This window comes from Leptodactylus fuscus, chromosome 5, assembly GCF_031893055.1.
Source record: "Leptodactylus fuscus isolate aLepFus1 chromosome 5, aLepFus1.hap2, whole genome shotgun sequence".
Classification (NCBI taxonomy): Eukaryota; Metazoa; Chordata; class Amphibia; order Anura; family Leptodactylidae; genus Leptodactylus; species Leptodactylus fuscus.
Genome location: NC_134269.1, coordinates 14,213,528 through 14,228,256, shown reverse-complemented (window position 1 = coordinate 14,228,256; position 14,729 = coordinate 14,213,528). Strand labels below are relative to the sequence as shown.

The window sequence follows — 14,729 nt, the reverse complement described above, 5'->3', positions numbered from 1 at the left end:
AGAACACCCATATCTTCCCCCCCACTACCAGGCATGGGAGCCCTCTCCAAATATTACCCATTTATGTTGGACTGTCTAGATGTTCCTCCTTCCTAGACCCTACAGTCTTCCCCTCCCAAAATGTTTTTGACTTTATAACCTGAAGTCGTGAACACTTGCCGTTTCTAGAGATGGGTGAACCTCGTGAGATTCAACTTCCTGTTCCATTTTGACCCAAACTGGAAGTGGTATTATTATATTCTCCTGAGCTCCTTTGGGTTCCTTGCGGGTTGTCTTCTTGTCTCCTCATGTGCCACACATGACCGCTGAGTTATGGGATTTGCCAACTTCATGGCGCGTTGATGCAATCCTAATCACGAGCCTCAGCAGTCCTCTGAGATAGGTTACATCACCCAGGAGGCCAGAAGATGGTGGAGGACAACCAAAGAGGACCCTCCTCCCAAGGCCAGTACATGAATTTTGAGCTGTATGTTAGAGTGCCATGACACTGATACATCCCACATGAGTACTGAGACATAATCACAGGCCTCAACGGTTCTCCGAGGCCGATGACATCACCCAGGAGGCCAGAAGATGGTGGAGGACAACCAAAGAGGACCCCCCCCCCCAAGGGCAGTACAGAAATGTTGAGCGTATGTTAAAGTGCCATGACACTGATACACCCCACATGACTGCTGAGACCTTATCACAGGCCTCAACTGTTCTCCGAGGCCCATGACATTACCCAAGAGGTCAGAAGATGCTGAAAGAGGAACCCAAGGGAGTGCCGACTGAGGCAAGTGAGCCCATGAGGTGAGGGACACTGACTATGTGTTTATTATGTTTACACACCTCCATTTTTTATCAAGAAACACCAAAAAATAATAGTGATTCGTGGGTGGCGAACCCCAAAAGGTTTGGGTCAAACCTGAAACTTTTTGAAAATTCGAATAGAATCCATTTCTTTCCAACTGGTTTGCTCATCTCTAGCTGTAACTAGACTGCCTTTCCATGACCACTGGATAAGAACTTGCCCTGTAGTTCCAGAATGTTTTTAGTTTCCCATGAGCCTCTACTTGCAACTAGTGGCATCAGCGCTGTCCCAGATGGAAACCAACATGGGCTCCTTACAATGTGTGGTGGTGTCAGTGGAGGTAGTAAGGGAATGGTTGTGTAAAGATTTACCAGCAGGCCTCAACTAGCCCTCGTGGTAGCTGGCGGGGCAACGGGGACAACTGGCAGAATCATCTCCCTTCGCCTTCTGAGCAGTAGTCATAAGCTACGTTGTACTTGTGACCTGATAAACTATCGCTATCTGCACTGCTCTGACGTTCCTGTTATTTTTGCATGTCTTGTTATTTTTTTCCCGTCCTTAATGAGGACAATTAGGACTTGGGCTGAGATTGTTATTGCCATGTTTTGGCCTGGGGCCATTCCATTACTGTTGCACAGAAAATACACAATGTGCCCTCTGTACATTGCAATCGAGGGATGTTGGGATCTGGGAAAAGTGGTGGCATGGTGGTCACTGTGACCCGTGGAGACACCGAGTAATTCCCTGCAAACAAACTGGTGGTTCTGGGGCGTAACTAAAGTCTCCTCAGCCCTGATGCAAAAACTTAGCTTGATGCTCCTGAGCAACCTCTCCTCACAACCATCTGCAGCTTCCCATTTGTATATTCTAGCAGCATTGACATTTCCCTTTTCTTCTCCCTCTGGCCCAGACCACCATGACCACCCATCATTCCCATCTCCTTCGGTGCTCAACACATTGAAATTGTGCCCCCTCTGCACAACAGCTTCTCCAACATAATCCCTATGTGCTGCTAACTACGGTCTGCATTTGCCATTAAAAAAGTTAATGTTCTCCTTTCTGACAGTGGAAGGCTGTGCATCATAAATCTTCTCACTTCTAGTGCACCAGAGGGCAAGGAGAATACAATGCAATGCACAGACTGCTGGCCATCAAAGAAAATCAGGAGATCAAGGAAGCTTAACCCTAGTGTTTTGGGGGTGACTTGTGGGCCCCTCTGGCTTTTGGGCCCGATCACAGCTACAATCATTGTAACTCCTATAGCTACAATGATTTCATGTCGAAAGGAGACAAGGGTAACAGGGATTCCTACGGTATACATGTCAGTTCTTTTTTATTTTACCAATGTATATGAGGTTATTGGTAGACATTTTTGGAATATAATTCCGTTTAGTAGCAAAAAAGGCTATAAAGTTTTCCCTAGCAGTGATCCATTAAGCATTGCCAGGGAGAGTACCCTGTAAACCAAAACTCCCTGTGTAGCAGTTGCCAAGGGAGGGGGCAAATAGCTGTTTTATACCACCTAGAACAGTGGTTCTGGTGTCCTATGAAAGCTAATATTCTCAGCACTCATATGAGATCAAGAGCACAGTTCTAGCTATGGAAAAACAGATATCAATAGTTAAAAACGCTGCTTTCGAATGACACCAGAACCACTGAAGATGTGCCGAAGATACAGCTATTTGTAGTAACTCCAACCACTTTGACAATTGCTGCATATTTACATACTGGCAATACAAAGGTGTACAGATTTTCACTGGCAATAGCTTGCTCAGGGTTTTGCTAGGGAGGACTTTAGAGCCTTTTTTTTTCTACCAAATGATTGTAAAATAGGTTAATAAAGTAAATGTTCATCAAATACCCCCCAACACAATAGGAAAAAGAAAAGTGAAATAGTGCTTACACCTTAAAGCTACTAGTGGAACCCCTATTAAAGGGAGTAATCTCCCCCTCTTCCCAATTCACTGTTCACAAAAAGAATTAACGCTGGACCTTGAAGACCATGGAGCTCTTGCCAAGCCTAATGACTTGCTCAGCACTACCCTACGCTGAATTTGGAGAGATGGTGCAGCTCCTCCAATGCCTTGATGTCCAGACCTGACCGCACTGGTCAGTCGCCAGCTGCTGCTACGCTGTTTCCGCAATTCTCATTGAAGTAAATAAGAGTTATGGGATCTACAAAGACAGTGTCACACAGGCGTATGGGAAAGAGAGAAACCCGTGGGAACAGTGAGAATATCTGTCTTGGAAGGAACTGACTACAACTATTGTCCCTGGTGGAGCAATATGGAGAGCTCCTTCCCCATGGTGGAACAATATGGAGAGCTCCTTCCCCATGGTGGAGCAATATGGAGAGCTCCTTCCCCATGGTGGAACAATATGGAGAGCTCCTTCCTCATGGTGGAGCAATATGGAGAGCTCCTTCCCCATGGTGGAACAATATGGAGAGCTCCTTCCTCATTCTGAGCAGTAGGAAGAAGCACGTAGTAAAGCTGTACATTGTATCCTGATAAGTTATTGTTATCTGCAAACCACTATTGCGACCTTTCGGTTTTATTGCAACTATGGGGGGGGGGGTATGCAGTCTTTTTTTTTTTTTACCTTTTATACGATAAAAAAGACTATTATAATATTTTTTAGTTGTTTTTTTTTTTTTTTTTAAAAAAGCCATATTCAAAAAGCCATAGTGTTTTCATTTTTCAACTCTACGTAGGGGCATATTTTTTTGCAGGACGAGCAGTAGTTTTCATTTGTAATCTTTTGGGGTGCATTCAAATTTTTGATTCTGCTTATTCCATTTTTTTTTTTTAGTAAAAATTAAAAAAAATATCATTTTTTTTTTGTTTTTTTCTTACAGCATTCACTATGTGGTTTTTTTTTTTTTGTCATTTTTGAAAAATATTTTTTAGAATTTCATTAAATTTTTGTGTCACATTTTACTAGTGCCAGTAGGGGACTTGAATCTGCAGCCATTTGACCCCTTCAATAATATTTCTGTAGTTTTACCCTGATATCCATTCTGCTAGGCCCAGTCTTGGCCACCGCTGCCATCACGCAAAGGGGGCTGACAGAGGGAACCCTTTCCCTATGTCTCATCTCTGTGTTGCCACACTTGCTATTGACCATGGTATAGAAAGAGTTAATCTGTCAAGGATTAGAATGATCCATTCCCAACAGTTATGGCAGGAACGTGGCTATGTGGGACAGCTGGGCTCGCAGGTATAGTGGCTGTGCATGCACGATCACCATGGCCAATCTATGGCATATAGCATAATGGATATTATCATCATGGAGCGTTAAGGGATTGGCATGATGCCTTGTCTGTAGGAGTAGTTGTGCCTGGTACTGAAGTATGTGCCATTCTCTTGAACGTAGGACCCCCACAAATAAGTCATCGATGGCCAATGTTGAAGATCAGTCGCCAATGTCGGAGTATCAGAGAACCCCTACAACATTGTCCACCTCCTTTCTTGAATAAAGTTCTCTAGCTATCTGATCCTTCTCAGGCGTTCACAGGTGTAAGGGACAAGGACAGAGCATCATGGTAAATCCATAAAATTCGTAGACCTTGAACAGAAGATCAATGGGTTTCCCAGATAATGAGCAGAATATGCTGAGGACAGATTAGATACAGCTATTTATAGGTAGGCTTATTGAAGGGATTTATTTTTGTTCTTCCTGGAAAGGTCAATAAAAAAGAAAAAGTTCTTGAAAATTAACATTGGGCTTTGTAAAGGGATCCCACAAAAATGGAGGACCCGGAGACCATAGTACTGTGACCATTATGCACACTTGATGCTACCATCCACCACGTTGCCCTCTAGTTCACGGAGTTGAGTATAGCTATCTCGAAACCATGGTGTCACAGGTGGTCTGGTAAACTTTACATCCACTCCATGAAATTGTGGTGAACGTCCAGCCTCCATTTGTCAGTCAACATGTCTGGTGACCCAGTTGTGTAGCATTAAGTACCAAGTGACCCAACGCCCAGCACTAATAGTGCTGGTGGGACAGTAGTCAGTCCATGCTGATTTGTTGGCATTCACGACCCTGAGGTTCTAGTAATTCATTCTACTATTGTGATCAAGTGGTTTTCTATCCTTCTCCAGTCCACTGGTGGTTTGGTGTTATGATCTAGTGTCCATCAGTAATATATCAACTATTTAGTCTTTTCCCAAATCAATCCTTAGTGATCCAGAGATTTTGTGTCCATGTGTAGTCATCCTGTGTCCTTCCTTGGTGATCTAGCTCTATAACCGGCTGGGTGTGGGTTGGTGAAGTCTAAGATTTGTCATCAACCTTTGGTGATCCACTGGTTTGTGTTCACACATGGTTGTCTGCTGGTGCAATGTTTTATTGGTCTACCGTGGTGGTACAGTAATCCAGTGAGAACCTTGATGATCCAATGGATTGTTGGTCCTAGATTCAATTCTTGGTGATCCACTGGTTTGATGTTAATTTCTTTTGTTCTGAAGTCCATCCTTGATGATCCAGTAGTTTGATGTTCATATACTGGTATATGATGTACATTCCTGTTGTTCTAGATTCTATTCTTGGTGATCCAGTGGTTTGATGTTCATAACTTTTCTCAAAAGATTCAGGTTTGAACCCAACTTTGTGGGTACCTCAAACCTGAGAATACATGGGAAGTGCCAACATCATGATACTTGTGTTAAAGACTTATGATGTTGTCACACCTTATGTGATCACTGAGGCTAAAGACCTCATTGTACCCCAGGAGACCAGAAGTGGACCCCGAGGGTGTGTCAGACACTGTGGATGCCCAAGAGGGGTAAGGGAAGGTGAATATAAATTTTTATGTTTCTGCACCTCCACTTATTATACTCTGGGGACTGAAGAGTTCCAGGACTATAATAGTAGCACTTCTGGTTTGTGGCGAACAGGCTTAACCCAGAACAAATCTTTGTACAGAACCACCTGAAACTAAACAAATGTTCACAGGTTCGCTCATCTCTATTCTAGAGTCCTTCCTTGGTCACCCAGCAGTTTGATGTGTACTCTTGAATTATTTTAGAATTTATCCTTGGTGTCTCAGTGGTTTGATGTTCATACTTGTTGTTCTAGATACCTCTTTGGTGTTTCGGAGGTTTGATGTTCATTCTTGTCATTCTAGATTACATCCTTGGTCTCTCAGTGGTTCGATGTTCATTCTTGCCATTCTAGAGTACTTCCTTGGTGTTTCGGTGGTTTGATGTTCACTCTTACCATTCTAGACTACATCCTTGGTCTCTCAGTGGTTTGATGTTCATTCTTGCCATTCTAGAGTACCTCCTTGGTGTTTCGATGGTTTGATGTTCATTCTTGCCATTCTAGATTACATCCTTGGTGTTTTGGTGGTTTGATGTTCATTCTTGTCATTCTAGATTACATCCTTGGTCTCTCAGTGGTTTGATGTTCATTCTTGCCATTCTAGATTACCTGTTTGGTGTTTCGGAGGTTTGTTGTTCATTCTTGCCATTCTAGATTACCTCTTTGGTGTTTCGGTGGTTTGATGTTCATTCTTGTTGTTCTAGATTACATCCTTGGTCTCTCAGTGGTTTGATGTTCATTCTTGCCATTCTCGATTACCTCTTTGGTGTTTCGGAGGTTTGTTGTTCATTCTTGCCATTTTAGATTACCTCTTTGGCGTTTCGGTGGTTTGATGTTCATTCTTGTTGTTCTAGCGTACCTCTTTGGTGTTTCGGAGGTTTGTTGTTCATTCTTGCCATTCTAGATTACATCTTTGGTGATCCAGTGGTTTGCATGACTATATCTATTATTCAGTGGTGGCCTAGATGGGCCATGAACCACAGAAGTTGTGGTGTATCTCTAACCTAACATTTACTTTGTCTATTTTGGATCTTCTGGCGCTACAACGATGAAGATATTTTCTCAAATCTTTGTTCTGTTGGATCCCACGGTTCTCAAGATCCATGCTGTGCAGATGCTTTAAAGTGTCATTATTTAAGATTACAAAGTTGCCAGACCCCGAGAGACCACCTAAAATGGACCGAGTGATGGTCAGGTCTTACCATTATACTTTTTTAGATATTTTATCAGGACATCAATGTGTATGACACTGCCTCCCCCTCCCTGCGTCACCACCTGCTCCTCTCTATCGACTATGGTACAAATTCCACGATGACTCATATTTTGCTATCTATACATCTATAGGGTTGGATGTATAGATATAAGGGACCAGGATCAGTGTCCTCACCACAGTCCCAGCCTTCTCCCTCTGCTCTTAGCACCAGCTCGTCCACCACCTCTCGTCACCATGTGCACTGGGAAATGTTCCAAATTTATCGGGATCTCTTTGTTCCCCTTTTCCGTCATCTCCATCATCTGCAATTTGATCCTGCTCTTTCCGGGATGGGACCTAGAACCAGTCGAGAATGCGTCGGAGCAGTTGACGCCAGAAGTTCTGTATTTGGGGGGAGTTATCGGAGGAGGGTTACTGGTAAGATCATCATCATCTTTATAACGTCATCTGGGTCAATGTAGTCTACAATCTTGGATGTATCCTTGATTCGTCTCGAAAGTGGAGGTGCCGCCATTAGTGACCTTCAGACATGACAGAGGGCACCTGGTGTCTAGTCAGTACCTAGAACCCTCATCTCCTGAACCTAGAACCGCTGTCCTGATCACTATTTTCTCACCCCAGGTGCTTATTCCAGCCATTCACATCCAAGCCACCGGTAGAAAGGGCTGCTGCGACAACCGCTGTGGGGTGAGTACACCGACTCCAATGTGCTGCCATATGTCATGATGGCTGCTGTATCTAAGCCATTGTGTGGTGCTTAGATACAGCATCTAATCCTATCATGGGTGATACTGTCTGTTGCATCTAAGCCTATTGTGTATGATATTATCTGTTGGATCTATTCCTATCAATATATGATACTGCCTGCAGTATCTAAGCTAGTGTGTGATGTTTGCTGCTGTATCTAATCCTACCATGAGTGATACTGTCTGTTGCATCTAGGCCTATTGTGTATGACATTAGACATCTGTTGTGTTTAAGTCTATCCTGTTTGATGTTATCTGTCGTATCTAATCCAGCCATGTATTATACCATCTGCTATGTCTACGTTTATAGTGTAGAATACTATTGGCTGTATCTAAGCATATTACATGTGATACCATCTGTTGCATCTATTCATATCACATGTGATACTGCCTGTCGTACACCAATCCAATCCTATCGTGTGATACTATGTATTGTATCATAATCTAATCATTTCATGTATCTATTGTATCTAACCGTATTGTGTGATACCATCTGTTGTATCTAAGCCTATTGGGTGTGATAGTGTCTTTTGTTCCTAATCCTATCTGTTGTATCTAAGCCTATCGGGTGTGATAATCTGGTGTAGCTAATCCTATGACATGTGTTACTATCTGTTGTATCTAATCTTATACTGTGGTTCTTTCTGTTGTATCTAATCTTATTGTGTGGGATACTCTATGTCGTATCTAATCCTTTCATGTAACATTCTGTCTATGAGAGTAAAATCTTTTGTATCTAATCATATGATGTATGTTACTGTCTGCTGTATCTAATCCTATGATGTACGATACTGTCTGCTATATCTAATCCTATCATGTGTTATACTGTCTGCTGTATCTAATCCTCTGATGTATGATACTGTTTGCTGTATCTAATCCTATGATGTACGATACTGTCTGCTGTATCTAATCCATCATGTGTGATACTGTCTGCTGTATCTAATCATCTCATGTGCGATACTGTCTGCTGTATCTAATCCTATCATGTGCAATACTGTCTGCTGTATCTAATCCTATCATGTGCGATTCTGTCTGCTGTATCTAATCCTATCATGTGCAATACTGTCTGCTGTATCTAATCCTATCATGTGCGATTCTGTCTGCTGTATCTAATCCTATCATGTGCAATACTGTCTGCTGTATCTAATCCTATCCTGTACGATACTGTCTGCTGTATCTAATCCTATCATGTGCGATATTGTCTGCTGTATCTAATCCTCTCATGTGCGATACTGTCTGCTGTATCTAATCCTATCATGTGCGATACTGTCTGCTGTATCTAATCCTCTCATGTGCGATACTGTCTGCTGTATCTAATCCTATCATGTGCGATAATGTCTATTGGCTCGGTTTGATCATTCATTGTGAACGCCATAGTTAACCCCTTCTCTCCCACAGATGTTCCTGTCCATCCTCTTCGCCGTCATCGGTGTGGCTGGAGCGGCGTACGGTTTTGTGGTGTCGGTGTTTGCGATGGTGCGAGGACCCCAGTGCTTCTATGCACCAGACACCTGGGGGCGCCCCTTTTACACTAACCTGACAGATCTGGAGTAAGGATTATTACACCCTCCACTGACTCCGCCCTCTAATCTAATATAATCCTGTAACTTTACTTAAAGGGATTTTCCAGAGGGTAAAAATGTTTTAGAAGTGGCTCAGAATGGGTTAAAAAAAAATACCACCTCTCTAGTCCCCACCACTGCTGTCCCGACGCTGCCAGGTCTCTTTTTCCTGTTCCCTCTTGTCACACAGGAAATGCCTCCCAGCCAATCAGTGTCGGAGGCGGGTCCAGGCTGTGGCCAATGATTGGCTGAGAAGTTATTTCCTGTAGAGACCAGCGGGGTGTCCAGGCCGCATCGGAATGGGAGTAGTGGGGGATCAGAGAGGTGAAAACTGCCCAAAAAAAACCTGCAGGAAAATCTCTTTAATTTCAGTCCATCACGTGTTGTACTCTAGTCACACACAGAGCTGCATTCTCTAGACACCCCGAGGAGGAAATTCTTCAAATCATTGATTTTTGACTATTTAACACACCAAGTAATAGTTATGTGCCAATGGGCTGGGCCAAAAGCTGGTATAGGGCCGGTCTTAATGAATCCCCCAGCAGGGGGCAGCAGTGAGATCACAGGAAACCAGTGAAAGTAAGAATGCAGCTCTGGATGTGTTTGGTGTATAAAACTGGATTCCAGATCAGTAGGGTCCTGATTGAATAGTCTCCATGAATGGCGCCACTTATGGACCCGATTAACCCTTTATTTCTCTTCTCCAGTGATAAGAATTACCTATTTAACAAGGACTTGTGGAGTATCTGTGAGCTCCCCAAGGACGTGGTGATGTTTAACATCGTCCTGTTCTCCATGATCTTGGCCTCCTCCGGCATCTCTCTCATCCTGTGCACCATCCAGGTGATAAATGGTCTCTTTGGTACTATCTGCGGAACCTGTCGGAAAAATTAGATGGCAAGTGTGGTGAGTGTACACCTTCTATATGGGCTGACATTGGGTTGATGACATTTTGCTGGGATTTCCTGCTGGGAGAGGGGAAAAGAGCTGCTCCATCCATGGTCAGGGATAGAGATAGGCGAACCTCGTGAGATTTGTGAGATTCGTTTCGCGAATGTTCTCAAGATTCATCATCCTTTTTCGTTTGGTTTGAAGCGGTAGTGCTATTATACTTTGGGGTCTCTTCGCTCCGCACCTCCTCCCCAGAGGTCAGAAAATATAACACTCACCTTCCTTATAATACTCACCTTCCCTCACCTCGCCTGGGCTACCTTGCAATGTTTAGTGCTTTTTTGGGACCTCTTCAGTTGTCTTCTGGCCTCCTGGGTGTCATCACAGGTCCAGAGGGCTCACTGAGGCCATGAAGGGCCTTAAGAGACTACTGAGGCCTGTGATTGGGTCTCAGAGGTCACCTCGAGTGCCAATGTCATGAAGGGCCTTAGGAGACTGCTGAGGCCTTTGATTTGGTCTCAGAGGTCATGTGGGGTACCAATGTCATGGCACTTTAACATAAGTGCCATGAAGTTTGTGCGCCCCTCCTAACCATTAGGAGCCAAAACAGGCCACAGCAGGCCCCCAGGCCAGTGACGGATCCCAAAAACCTGAAGGTGACTGAAGGGGACCGCAAGTGACCCCAGGAGAGGTGAGATTAAGGGGAGAATCCATGTTTGTTAAGTTTCCGCACCCCCCTTGGCCTCCGATTATTATACTCTGTAGTCTAAAGAGACCTCACAGTATACCAGTGATTTGTGGTTGTGAGCCCCAAAAGCCCGAAATTTTTGGAAAATTCTTTGGTTACGAACCGGTTTGCTTATCTCTTGTGACTTTGGATTTTTTTGCATTATTTCAATTGATTTTTTTGTATTTGGTTTACAGACTGGGCCCGTCTATAAAACCCCTCCAGGAACGACTTACACCCTGCCCACCCACCACGCCCTCCTTATTGCTGACGTCAAGGGCTGGATCCTGTGACGAATGAAACCTGGCCAAGTGTGATCACGGACCCCAATGAGTCAGAATGAAGGGCCACCTCGACCCCAGACTGACCCTTTTTGCACTAAGGATTTTTTGGAAGTCTCGTTTGATGTGTATATATATATTCTAGTCCTATTTTATTTATGATTTATATTGATGTCATTATGTGAATAAACTAAGATTTGGATAGAGGCGTCCATTTTTAGTCCAATATTGTCCTGCAATATTTAGTCTGACCACTAAGCCTAATAATAGAGAACCACTTGCCAATTCTGTAGGGGTTTACTTTGCAGCAGTCACCTCATTTACATCACAGATAACATTACAATAGTACATAGCACGTCTATAGATAACACCACTGACCTATCATTACATCACTACTGACAATAGATGATGTCACAGCTTAACTCCTCCCCCTCCCTGCACACAGCATGTTTAGAAAACTCGCCTATAGACCTCAATGAGTCGCTCCAGACTATTGCTACCAATGGCCATGGCTATGCTGTAAAGCAGGTCACTAAATGCTGCTAATAGAGCAGAGGAGAAGCTCAAGCAAGATGGCCGCCCCCCAAAAAAACAATGGTGATACATTACTTTGAAGAATTTTTTGGCCATAAACTTAAAAAAAAAAACAACCTTTGGTGGAGTTACCCTTTAAGCCTAAACATTGTTTTGATTCATCCTTTATATCATTGTATATAGTGTATATCTACACTATCCAATTACCATTCAGTAATACCAAAGGGCGAGGCTGTGACAATCTTGATTCATTTGCATATAAAGGGGTGTGGTTAGCAGATATAGATGATATGGAACTGTTATAGGAGAATGAAGACTCACATGATGTAACCGTGGGGTGCTGGATTTAGGGTGGTGTTACCACTTAAAGCACTAAGTTTGCTAGAATATAATATTAGTGGAGTAATTACAGCTCTGCCCCCTAGTGGACTGATTTTTAATGTGGCTATGCTGTTGTCATGCAGGTGTTGCCCAACAATGACCACAGCCCCCTAACACGGTTATAAAAGATATGGCTCAAAAACAGCGCCCCTCTGACCACAGGCTGTGTGTGGTATTGCAGCTTAGCTCCATTCATTCCAATGGAGTTCAGTTACGTGGAGTACGGCAGGTCACACCCAACATGTTGTTTCAAATGCGTACCTCCCAACCGTCCCGATTTCCGCGGGACATTCACGAATTCGGTGTCCTGTCCCGTGGTCGGCGGGAGGTATGTCCTGATTTTCCGGAGGACGCCGATGAGTTGAACACATATGCGCGTAAAGCAGGAGTTGTCACAGCTCAGCTCCTGCCTTACTGCTGCCTTACTGCTGCGCTCCGGCTTCTGGCACTGGGGCAGATGAAGGGGGAGAACGGCATGACACTGGGGCAGATGAAGTGGGGGATGGCATGACCCCTGGGGCAGATGAAGGGGAGAACGGCATGACACTGGGGCAGATGAAGGGGGAGAACGGCATGACACTGGGGAAGATGAAGAAGGGGGACGGCATGACACTGGGGCAGATGAAGTGGGGGGATGGCATGACACTGGGACAGATGAAGGGGGGAGAACGGCATGACACTGGGGCAGATGAAGGGAGAGAACGGCATGACACTGGGGCAGATGAAGGGGGAGAACGGCATGACACTGGGGAAGATGAAGGGGGGGAGAACGGCATGACACTGGGGCAGATGAAGGATGGGACGGCATGACACTGGGGCAGATGAAGTGGGGGGATGGCATGACACTGCGGCAGATGAAGGGGGGAGAACGGCATGACACTGGGGCAGATGAAGGGAGAGAACGGCATGACACTGGGGCAGATGAAGGGGGGGAGAACGGCATGACACTGGGGGTAGATGAAGGGGGGACATGAATCTGGGGGCAGAGATGGGGGGACATGAATCTGGGGGCAATGATAGGGGGACATGAAACTGGGGGCAGATAAAGGGGTTATATGAAACTGTGGGAGAGATGGAGGGGGGGGAACATAATTTACATGTGACTATAGGAGGATTATAATATGTGGGGGCACATGAAAAATGAATGAGAATGGGGGAGTCAACATAAAAGTGGACGGAGCTAAGTTTGTATGCAAATGTTTTGTATTAAGCCATGTCCCTAAACCTGCCCGTGTCCCCTGTGATCCTGTTCATTCCCTCCATGTCCCTTTGTGTCCCCAAATAGTAATAGTGCCCTTTTGTGTGCAATACACAGCCTCATGCTGCCATAGTTCCCCCTACACAGTAGGCTGCTCCTTTTGTGCCCCCACAAGTATATTGCCCTCTCAGTGGCTCATGCGGAGCATATTGCCCCCTTAGTGTACTCCACAAAGGGTGATGTCCACCTTGTGGCCTCCGCACAATATCGTGCCCTTAGTGACCACCATATACTGCTGTAGTTATCCTTGCAAAGTTTGATTCTTTATTAGTGCCCCTAGTGATTCTTTAATAGCCCCTCACAGTATAATTCTCCTTTCATTTCTTTCACATAGTATAACATATTGCCCCCTTAGTGACCATTTACAGTATAATGCTCCTTAGTGGCTTTCAAACAGTATAATGGCCCCTTAATGGCTCTCCACATGATAATGCCCCTTTAGTGTACCCCACAGAGTATGAAGTCCCCTTAGTGGTCATACAGAACATAATGCCTCCTTCGTGTCCTCCACACATTTTAATGCCTTTTTAGTGGCCCTCCACAATATAATGCCCCCTAAGGGTGCATGCACACTACGTAACGCCGGGCGTGTATGAGAGCCGTACACGCCGGCGTTACAGCAGGGCTGCCGAACACTTCCCATTCACTTCAATGGGAGCGCTCGTAAACGCCGCTGTTACGAGCGCTCCCATTGAAGTGAATGGGAAGTGTTCGGCAGTCTGCTGTAATGCCGGCGTGTACGGCTCTCATACACGCCCGGCGTTACTCAGTGTGCATGCACCCTTAGTGTGCTTTACATAGTAAAATGCCCCCTTAGTGACTGTTCATGGTATAATGCTCCCTTAGTGTACCCTACATTATTTATACAGGCGTTATAATGTGACCCTCCACATTGTAATGCCTGTTAGAATACCTCACAAAATATGATGCCCTTTTAGTGTCCTATACAACATAATGCACCCTTAGTGTCCTTCACATAGTACAATTCCATCTTATAATGCCAGTATAATGCCTTCTTAGTAGTCCTCCACAGTATAATGCCCCCTTAGTGTCCTTCCATAGTATGTAGCCCCCTTAGTGTCCTTCTATAGTATGTAGCCCCTTAGTGTCCTTCCATAGTATGTAGCCCCCTTAGTGTCCTTCCATAGTATGTAGCCCCTTAGTGTCCTTCTATAGTATGTAGCCCCTTAGTGTCCTTCCATAGTATGTAGCCCCCTTAGTGTCCTTCCATAGTATGTAGTCCCCTTAGTGTCCTTCCATAGTATGTAGCCCCTTAGTATCCTTCCATAGTATGTAGCCCCTTAGTGTCCTTCTATGGTATGTAGCCCCTTAGTGTCCTTCCATAGTATGTAGCCCCTTAGTATCCTTCCACAGTATGTAGCCCCTTAGTGTCCTTCTATAGTATGTAGCCCCTTAGTGTCCTTCTATAGTATGTAGCCCCCTTAGTGTCCTTCCATAGTATGTAGCCCCCTTAGTGTCCTTCCATAGTATGTAGCCCCCTTAGTGTCTTTCC

The 14,729-nt window shown here is 44.6% G+C and overlaps 1 pseudogene; it reads left to right on the top strand.

The window, feature by feature from the left end:
• Positions 1-6,934: 6,934 nt before the first annotated feature.
• LOC142202378 (transmembrane 4 L6 family member 4-like) lies at positions 6,935-10,038 on the top strand (annotated as a pseudogene).
• Positions 10,039-14,729: the final 4,691 nt, after the last annotated feature.